At 47.8% G+C, this 10,000-nt stretch overlaps 1 protein-coding gene across 2 annotated transcripts in view; it reads left to right on the top strand.

Moving 5' to 3' along the window:
• Positions 1–10,000, top strand: part of LOC135089421 (uncharacterized) — a 183,930-nt gene that overhangs the window by 67,315 nt on the left and 106,615 nt on the right. The window contains exon 1 of one of the 2 annotated variants that reach the window (XM_063984978.1): positions 651–675. The exons of the other annotated variant lie outside the window; for it this stretch is intronic. The gene's annotated coding sequence lies outside the window, so the exon portion shown is untranslated. Of the gene's footprint in view, positions 1–650; positions 676–10,000 lie in introns of those variants that run through there. 2 annotated transcript variants of the gene reach the window in all.

The raw sequence follows: 10,000 nt of genomic DNA, 5'->3' as shown, positions 1-10,000 counted from the left end.
GTCCGTGTGAAGCTCAAGTCACGCCGACCCGACAAGTTGGCCAGCAATAAATTTTCTGCCTTGCCCACACCCCCGCCCTACACCCTCTCGCCACCACCACCCACTGTCCATCCAGCTGCTCCCTCCCACACCCCCAAGCCCCTACGCCCACACACATCCTAAACTTCCATTGTGTGAGGACTGGCACCACTACTAGAAGCTTCGGATTTTTATCGCTCAAATATACAAACCAATATGGCTTGTGTTCTGTAACGCTTTGCTGTCACACTACTATTATTTTCCAAGGCCATAGAGATCCTTAGCCTTGTTCTCAAGAGTGTTCTACCTGTTAGCAATGTAGAAATCTTGTTAATCCGTCACTGAAATCATAATGCATCTTTAAAAACATGTAATTTCAACTAGAACCTTTTGAAAGTGGTGGTGTTTCAGATTACGTACCTAAATCATTCGAGCTTCAAGTAGTTGAGGAATGGATTACTCACGTGAATTAACTGTCTCAAATAAACCAATTCACGGGGGAAAACTTTCTCCGGCGTCCGTTGGAGGAGAGCTCACTAGGGAGGGCAGTCAGGGTTGTGTTTAACGCCTCTGGACGTCTTAACGTGACCTGACCCCACATTCCTGTCCCGCTGACCCGCCGCCACCAACACTCCCGTTACCCTTGCCGTTACTCAGGTATGTCTGGTCTGCGCGCCGCGTGGGACATTTGGAAAAAAAGTAAATAAGTAAAGTACAAACAAAAAAAGTAATAAATAAATAGTAATAATACAACGCATTTTACTTTTCTTTCGTTTTGTGATAGTTCATGTGGCTGGCAAATCTTACGATTATATATTGTGATTTATGAGTCAAGAGTTATTTTACACGAATCAAAGTTATACTAATGAACTCGCTTCTAACGTCGTGTGGCGGTTCGCAAACCACTCAAGAAGCATCATTTAAAATTAACAAGTAAAATTTGTTTTGTGGTGAAACACACACACACACACACACACACATACACACACACACACACACACATCATTATTATGCATCAAAAGTTGTTGAAGTAAATACTGTGTATAAAAATAACATTGGAATTGTTGAAAAATAAATGTTGCGTCATGGTGGTGTCGTGGGGGGTGTGGACAGGGACAGAAGGCATGCCGCCGCTCCCCCTCTCCCCCGCTGGGCCAACCAGGCAAACAGGCCGCGGCGGCAGACCAGGGCACGAATTGAAACACAACAAACAGTGGTGGACGGTGGTGTACTGCGTGACAAGTAGCATCGAGTGAGTTAAATTAGCAGTGTGTGTGTGTGTGTGTGTGTGTGTGTGTGTGTGTGTGTGTGTGTGCACACTCACCCTTGTACAGTCGTAGAAGGTAGACATGCGTGCCAACGGGATGTGAACACCTGTCTATCCGCGTCCTTTCCGCCGGCCCTCACCTGCTGCCTCCCACGTGACCCCAACCTTTCGTCAGGTGAGAGATAATTCATGCAGATCGAACCAAGTAGAAATATCAGTTGATGGAAGAAGAAGAAAATTTTTTTTTTTCCTTCAAGTAAGAAATGCTTTCTTAAGAATGTAAGCCCGTCTAGGTGTCCCAAGGCCAAGGCACGGCATGCTATGGGAACTCTCTGAAACAAGCACAGTGTCTTACGTGCTGCTTCGGATGACTTAGGTAAACAAAACATCGAGTTCTGAGCAAGCTAAAGCGAGACCACCATCATATTCATGTCTGCGAGGCAGGACAGCTGGCTGGTTCTGTCTGATATGCATGCCCAGGGACCAAAGTTCGTGTACCATGACGTCATGAAGCGCGGAGCAATCTCAGCTTCAAGGCTGATTTGCTTCTGCTTGTACGCTGTTCAAGCAAAGACTCAAGATCTGGTGTGTCGAAAACACGTGCGAGACATAACCAACTTTTAGTCCACGTAGTCAGTAATCTCAGAACAAACCATATATTATAGTTTTAATTGCTTCTTTGGTATTTATGACTGGGGCTTGTGTTTATAAATAATAATAGCATAGAGGGTTAGGAATTTTAATTTATCCACGCAACCCATTCATTCCTATCTTTCGACACCTACCACACCACCGCCATCACTGCCGCCGCCACATTGCGCGACGTCTGGGCTTCCTGAATGCCCGGCCAACTAGTCCACCATAGTGACCATACTAAAAATACACACACACACACACACACACACACACCTACCGCTGACATGAAGAGAGCTCATCCATTTGTGTAATTGTAGTTTGTATAATACACCTGCCAACTCCGAGAAGTAAATGTATATATATCTCATTCAGGGTCTGGCTGCCTTTGTAACCCTAGAGCACGAGGTGTGATGGTGCATAGATGAAGGGAAGTTTTATCGTCACATCACCTCGACACAAACAGTGGAGTTGAGACTCTTCTATTCTGATTCAGAAACCTCGGTTGTGATACTATTTCCTCTCGTCTATTCATGTACGATCAAAACAGCATATCGTCTCATTTTTTTTTCCCCAACTTTGCCATTCTGTCTTTCTGAGAGGCTGACCGACGCGCGAGACTTGTAGATAGCGGCCACAAGGGCGACTGTTCGTGGCGTGATGTAAATAGACTCGAAAACCCGCGCGTCATACTCTTCAACGATTATCTGTCAGTTGAACAAGACCACAGCTGGCCATGCGCAGCACCCTAGTCAGAGGTAGAGGTAGAGGTATAGAGGCATAGAGGTATAGATAGAAGCTGGAGGTGACTCATGTTTAATGCACACTTTCCTCTCCCGCCAGTCAGAAACGTGGGTTTGATGAATCATGCTAAATATTTTATCCATAGTCCCATCGTTGACAAGGAAGCTTTATTTTAATCTCGTTCGTGTTTCGATTAGGCTCTATGATGTATTTATAGCGCGTTCGTTCGGTCCCAGGAAATTGCTGCGCTGGGCGAGGGGAGCTGTCTTTTTATAGGGTGGCATTTTGTAATCTTGGCCACGGCGTAACGAGAGGATGGAGTTTGCGTGATACAGGCTACGACGTAGGGTGGGGCAGGGCTGTACTTTCCGCTCCCACGCCTCCCAAAATATTATGAGAAGTGTTTATTACCACTCGGGGTTTTCCATTTCCTGATACATTGTTAGTGTGATTCATGATCATTGATAGTGTGTAGATCCTGCCTTGTTAGTGATGGAAATTACGTCAAGAGCCTATATTCTCATTGGAGAGTTAATATACTTTTTTTAATGTTGGCAAGCGACATCCCACTTTGACTCTACACGTAATAACCAGTTCACTGCAAGAAACAAAGAAATAACAGTATTTTGCCATTTATACCTTTCCCTTCTGAGAATCTGCAAGTAAGAGACACTAGCAGCGCTGGGTGGCTTTGTCGTGGTTGTGTCGTGGCTCTGTCGTCTGCTGATTAAAATGACTCATTAGACACCACGGAGGAAGGCGCCCCTGAGATCAGGCGAAGCTCCCCAGGAGACCCCCAACCCGGACCACCCCACACACGTACCACTCCCCTCCATCCAGTTCCTCCCCCCTCACCCCACCTTCCACGCGCCACCCGCCCGCCTCACCCACCCCCATTATCCTCCGTCGTGTCTCCAGGGACGAAACTGCGTGGAACAACTTTGGCGACCCAGCTGCGTTGCACTTAGGCCTACTCGCTCCTGTCAACCGGTAGGCCTATTGCGCTCTCGGTTTAGTGGATGGCGGCCAATAGGGATCCTGGCTGGCGGGGTTGCAAAGCCGGGCGTGTGGCGTTCCCCGCAGCGACCTAGTAACCAGGGCCTCGCAGCGGGGGGTGGGGGGCCAGGGAGGGACAAGGAGGGCCACCGCAGCAGCACCCCTCCCGCCGCTAGCCCTTCACCACAGCAAGCTAGCGGGAATGGTGAGCTGTTGACTGGGTATTTCGCAAGTCAAATTCCGAAATACACATCAGCGAAAGAATGAATAAGTAAACAAATGCATATCGCGTAGTTGATAAAATTTATAGATGCCCAGAGAGAGAGAGAGAGAGAGAGAGAGAGAGAGAGAGAGAGAGAGAGAGAGAGAGAGAGAGAGAGAGAGAGACTAAGTGACATATGCAAACAGACAAGAGAAGAGAGTGAGAACAGTGTGTCAATAAGCCGTGTGGAAGTCTCATTGCAAACCTTCCGCACACGTGTTCTGGTGAAGAAATAGAGAAAAACCTAAACCATCTAAGAAAAAAAAACTTGGTTAAACTTTTAATGACATCCATTTTAAAGCTGGGCGAGGTCCGCATCCCCCACTCCCTCCTCATTCCCCTCTTATGCATCCCCACCTCCCTCACCTCCTTGCCCCTCCCTCCTCTCTAACCCTACCTCTACCTCCTCTTCATCTTCTTCCTCTTCCTCTTCCTCCTTCCATCCTGAACATCTGCTGTTGGCGGCCAAGGTGGGAATCAAATTGACTATTGGAAGCTGCTCTCTATCGCTCATTGGCTGCCGAGTGTCGGGCCAGCAAGTGTGTGATTGGTCGATGGGCTGATACTGTCCTGCTTGTTGCCTCCTGTGTGCACTCCATTACGTGTTCAGATGGGAGGGAAGTGTAAGATTCAGATTTTCTTCCAAGTTTATAAGCGTTTTCTCTCTCTCTCTCTCTCTCTCTCTCTCTCTCTCTCTCTCTCTCTCTCTCTCTCTCTCTCTCTCTCTCTCTCTCTCTCTCTCTCTCTCTCTCTCTCTCTCTCTCTCTCTCTCTCTGTCTGTCTGTCTGTGTTGAAGAAGGACTTGAGTTGAAAAAATGGAAATTGAAAAAATGTTAACTTTATCCGGATTACATAACCACTTATGAATGTAGATAACAAAACAGCAGTTACGTAAATAGATAAATGAATAGTAAATGCATTCATACATACAAATTAATAATAATAATAATAATAATAATAATAATAATAATAATGTAGAAGTTTCACGGCCTTAAGTTGACTGCGCGAGCAAATCATAGTTCTCCTTCCGAGACTCACATCCCGTGGGCGTCCCGGGACAACAAGTGGGAAGTTGACTGACTCACTCACTGCCTTCCTCGACGGCTGGAAGTGACTCACCCCTTGAGTCACAGAATATCGGACTCGGGGGGTAGGAATGAGGCCGTGTTGTGGGGGGGCCATCCGTAGGTTAAGGTAGGAGGGCCAAGGGGGGACGGGGGCGCTATTTGGAGGGGTCGCTGAGGGGTTCCAAAGGGGCTGGGGGTGAGGGTTTAGATATTTGTGGTAATTACGGTTGGTAGTAGGGATGGTGGTGATTGTAATGGGCCGAATGGTGGTGGCGATGGTAGACCCAAGTTGTGGTTTTTGCGAGTGATGACTGAAAAGCTGTTTGATCTCAGCGTGTTTAGCGATTCAGCTACTCCAATATCAACTCCTCGCTCACCACCATCACCACCACCGGCGTTATCACATGTGCTATTGTACTCCCACCCAGTAATGGCCACTCACTAACGCCTCTACCACCATGATCTCTACTATTTCACTACCACCACTAAAGTCACCACCAGCACCACCATTACCACCATCATCACCACCGCCACCACCACTGCCGCCGTCACTTCCCTGGCCCTCAACTTCCCCCATAAACCATCACTCCCGTTGCCTCTAATGAAATATCTACAAGACAAGGGCGTCGCCTCCCGAGCCGGGGATTGTTCTTGATCTCGCAGGGCCGCGATATACGACCCCTCTCCTCCTCCCCCCGTCTTTCCGTCTGTCCTTACCTCCCTCTCTCCAACCCTATATGGCCTCGCCTTGTGTGGCTGCGACAGGCGATAATGTTGTGTGTGTGGCCACTGGAGCCATTGGTGAGATCCTTTGAGAAACCTCCGTTCCAGCCTCGTCAATTCTATTCATTCTTGTTTACGATGCTGCTGCTGTTGCTGAAGCTATCAAGCTCCTCGAAGCCTGCAGGAGTTACGTAACATTACCATCGAATCTCGGAAAGCTTTTTAAATATTGATGTAGGTCTCATGAGGCTGCTTCGCGTGGGCGGTGGATGTTCATGAAACACCCCCGAAGCTGTTCGTTCCTCGGGACAAGTATTAACGTGAAGAGGTTCCTACAGGGGCACGCAGATCATCGCCGCTGTTCGCCAACCTCAGTAATTTCCACCGGTAACCACTGAACCAGAATTATCTGCTCGTCTTGCCAATTCCATGTTGTTGTGCTCCGCCTCGCCCCGCCCTGTCCCACGCCACTCTCCCCACGTTGGCTCGCTGCGTGACGGGGAGCACTTATTTAAATAGTCATTAGCGGCATGGTTACCTGTTATGTATGATGTATTTCAGTATTTTCGCGACACACACACACACACACACACACACACACACACACACTCTCTCTCTCTCTCTCTCTCTCTCTCTCTCTCTCTCTCTCTCTCTCTCTCTCTCTCTCTCTCTCTCTCTCTCTCATTACAAATCAACGCACACAATAACGCCAGATCCACGCACTCGTGCTTACACTGGCTCTCCTCCCTCCTCCTCCCTCATCCCCGATCCCTCCCAACACCACATGACACCCCCACCCCCTCGCAACGGCTGCCAGAACACCGTCGGCAGTACAGGGGCGCTGCCGGAATGAGTGAAGTGGTGGATCCGAGTCCACCCGAGCGCCTCGAGGCGGAAACCCGAAATAAAGGTGTCCCATTAATGCCCGGGATAAAACTGAGCCGCGTTGATGGATTTGATGCACACGAGATCCTTTCTGGGCGTGCACGAGTTGACACGGAAATCAGGCTGCTCTTTTTTTTCACCGAACTATAAGTATACAGTGCCATTTTGCAAGCGCGAGGTTGTTGATGAAAACAAGGTGTGTGTGTGTGTGTGTGTGTGTGTGTGTGTGTGTGTGTGTGTGTGTGTGTGTGTGTGTGTGTGTGCGTATTACTCTGGTGTGGTGGAAAAAGGGACAAAAGGCGTCTTATGATACCCTTCCTTGCGTCTTTTTTTTTTTTTTTTTTTAAGACATGGCAGCACGTAGCAGTTTCCTCGCAACCATACCGCCCCGGGGCAGACAGAAGATCCCCCACGGGTATCAGGGGGACGGCTCGCCCTGTCCCCCGACCTCCTCCTCCTCCTCCTCCTCCTCCTCCTCCTCCTCCTCCTCAGTGACGTCGATGTCTTCATTTTTTTTCTTCTTCTTCTTCCCGAGGAGCAAATCGGGTCGGAAGGTGTCAATACTTTGAAGTTCACGATCCCATTGAAGCTTGCGAGTATTCGAGTCTTTAATTTCACAGCCTCCCGATACACCTCCTTTTCCTTCCTCCCTTCTTCCTGTTTTCTCCACTCTTTTTTTTTTCTCTCTCTCTCATGTGTTTGGCCCTTCCCACCATTACTCTCTCTCTCTCTCTCTCTCTCTCTCTCTCTCTCTCTCTCTCTCTCTCTCTCTCTCTCTCTCTCTCTCTCTCTCTCTCTCTCTCTCTCTCTCTCTCTCTCCTCCTCCTCCTCCTCCTCCTCCTCCTCCTCCTCCTGCCTAGTACGCCCCACTCCACCACCCTACACCCCCTCACGACTTTTTTCTTTGGCCCGTTGTGTAACTTTCTTATGAGCCGAGTTCCGCGAATTACGCCTTTGAAGTTACTCCTCGGGCTTTTATTAATTTTAGGAAGAAAGCCGCCGGGAGCCACAGCCGCCATCGGGGGCAGCAGCTTGCTCGTAGGCAGGGGGTCTGAGAGAGAACCCGATGAGGATAAGTGGATGCTGGGGAGATAAGGAAGGAGAAGGAGGAGGAGGAGGAGGAGAGGGGTCATGGGTTATGTTTGTGCTGGTGGATAGAAATGTAAGATTAGAACGCGTGTATTTTTTCTCAAGCCGTGTTTTATTTTTGCATATTATGAAGCCTCGTTTGTAGTAAATTAAAAACATTTACACCTTAAGAGTGTAGAAGTGTGAGCGTATCTTTTTTTTTTTTTTTCCGGGGGCGGGCAATGTACTGGGCTAACAGTGGTGTTGGCTTAATTAGTCGGATGGGCGCAAGTAGTTGAAGAGGATAGGTGTTGTTATGCTTCTTTTTATGGAGTTGTAGCACTTGAAGGCGGTGTTTTAGGTTCTTTCCTTGACGGTGGGGGCTGAGGGTGAAAGAAGCGGAGGCCGGCTGAGCTGCGAAGAGGAAGATTGGCCGTTAATTGAGGCGGTGAAAGTGAAGTAGGAGTGTAGCTTGGTAGAGAAGAGTGCGAGACTGAGAAAGAAACCACAAAACAGTATTAGTCCGATTAAGCAATGAATAATCGAGTAAAGCGTTTATGGAGGCGAGGTGTCGAGGAGGTGAGAGTGTTTTTTGAAACCTGGAAAGCTATTAGTTAAGTAAGGAATGTAATTTTGCTCCTCTCGAAACCTGTCAGCTGATTGAATAGTCACTAACAAACACATTCTTCACATTCTTCTGCCGAATTTCCATCACAGCACATATATATCACTTTGGCGAGAAAACTGGTGAAGCTGTAAAAATAAATAAATGTTGATAATAGATTCCTTTCAACCATAACAGCTCTCCTAGAATTACTCTAAAACCAAAACACCTAATGACTGAAATCCCTGAAATTAACAGAATGTAAGTAGGAGCGATACCGAGGTTACTTTGAGGGGAAGCTAGAAAAATTACAGGGAAGTTTGAAAGAGGAAGACAAGGGGACGGACCGCGTATGGTAAGGAGAAGAGGGAAAAAGTCAGGCACAAAAATAAAATCCCTGTTATCAATAAGACTTTTGGTTACGTGAAACTCACCTATAGACCGGAGAGAGAAAAGTGTTCATATGGGAAACGTGAGGTGAGGAGAGACATCCAAGGAGAGAGGAAGGACAGAGGGACAGGCGAAGACAGAAAACCATAAGCAGTAGCAGTGAGAGCTTGTCCAAGAGAGAGAGAGAGAGAGAGAGAGAGAGAGAGAGAGAGAGAGAGAGAGAGAGAGAGAGAGAGAGAGAGAGAGAGAGAGAGAGAGAGAGAGAGGTGAATTGAAGGCCACGTAGTGACAGAGACATCGGCTAAGAGGAATGGAGGGCGCAAGGGGAGGAAGAGGAGCAGCAGCAGGAGCATCACGACAAGGGGAAGGCGAAGGAGACGGAGGAGCGGGAGGGACGGCGACGGAGAGGTAGTTCTGTTTGCTTATCATTTCCCTGATTTATAGCGCAGTTCGGATGGAAATTCTCCTAACGTCACTCCCGATAAATATGATAATGAGGCGCTTTTAAGGTCTATGCGCGTGGTGGAGGGGAAGGTGGGAGGGCAGCCTTGCATCCTTCGGCGCCGTGTGTGGCTAAGGAAAGGAGGAGATGGTGGTGGTGGTTAGATAACGGTTGTGGTGGTTGCGGTGAACTACTACTGCTGCTGCTGCTACTACTACTACTACTACTACTACTACTACTACTACTACTACTACTACTACTACTACTACTATTACTACTACTTTCAAATAAAGATAATGATAGTGATGGTGTGCTGATAATAACAGTAAAAATAATAATATATTGTTATCATTTGTGCATGAGTAACTTCCAGCGATGTGTGTGTGTGTGTGTGTGTGTGTGTGTGTGTGTGTGTGTGTGTGTACGCTTTGAAGCTGAAATCTCCTTCAGGACTCCAACAGGAACACATAGGAGGGCAGTCTTGCCTTGAGGGAATCCTTTCCTTCCAGTCATTCCATTTTTTTTTTTTTTCATAAATATATTTTTATTTTACTGTTGCGGCTCACTTCCTGCGTCGCCATAAAGAGCATTACCAGCGGTGGCTGCCTTCTGTTGTCGTCCTCGTCGTTGCAGTCGTTGTCGTTGTCGCCGGGTGACCGCAAGTCCTAGCATCCTTTTTTTTTTCACATCGCACAATAAAAATAATGAAACTTTAATGAATGTATTGAACGGAAAAGGGAGATTACACGCAGCGCCGCGGAGTCCAATATACAGTTGAGCGGACGTGAAACAGAGTCCATTAAGCGTATTAGTAGTGTAATCGGCAGGGTTATGGCGGGAATACAAAATTTCTCATTACCAGGCCCCCGTAGTGTCAGAGGGGATTCCCCCCGGTCAGCTG

This window comes from Scylla paramamosain, chromosome 3 (assembly GCF_035594125.1).
Source record: "Scylla paramamosain isolate STU-SP2022 chromosome 3, ASM3559412v1, whole genome shotgun sequence".
NCBI lineage: Eukaryota > Metazoa > Arthropoda > Malacostraca > Decapoda > Portunidae > Scylla > Scylla paramamosain.
This window is presented reverse-complemented; position numbering and strand designations above follow the sequence as displayed.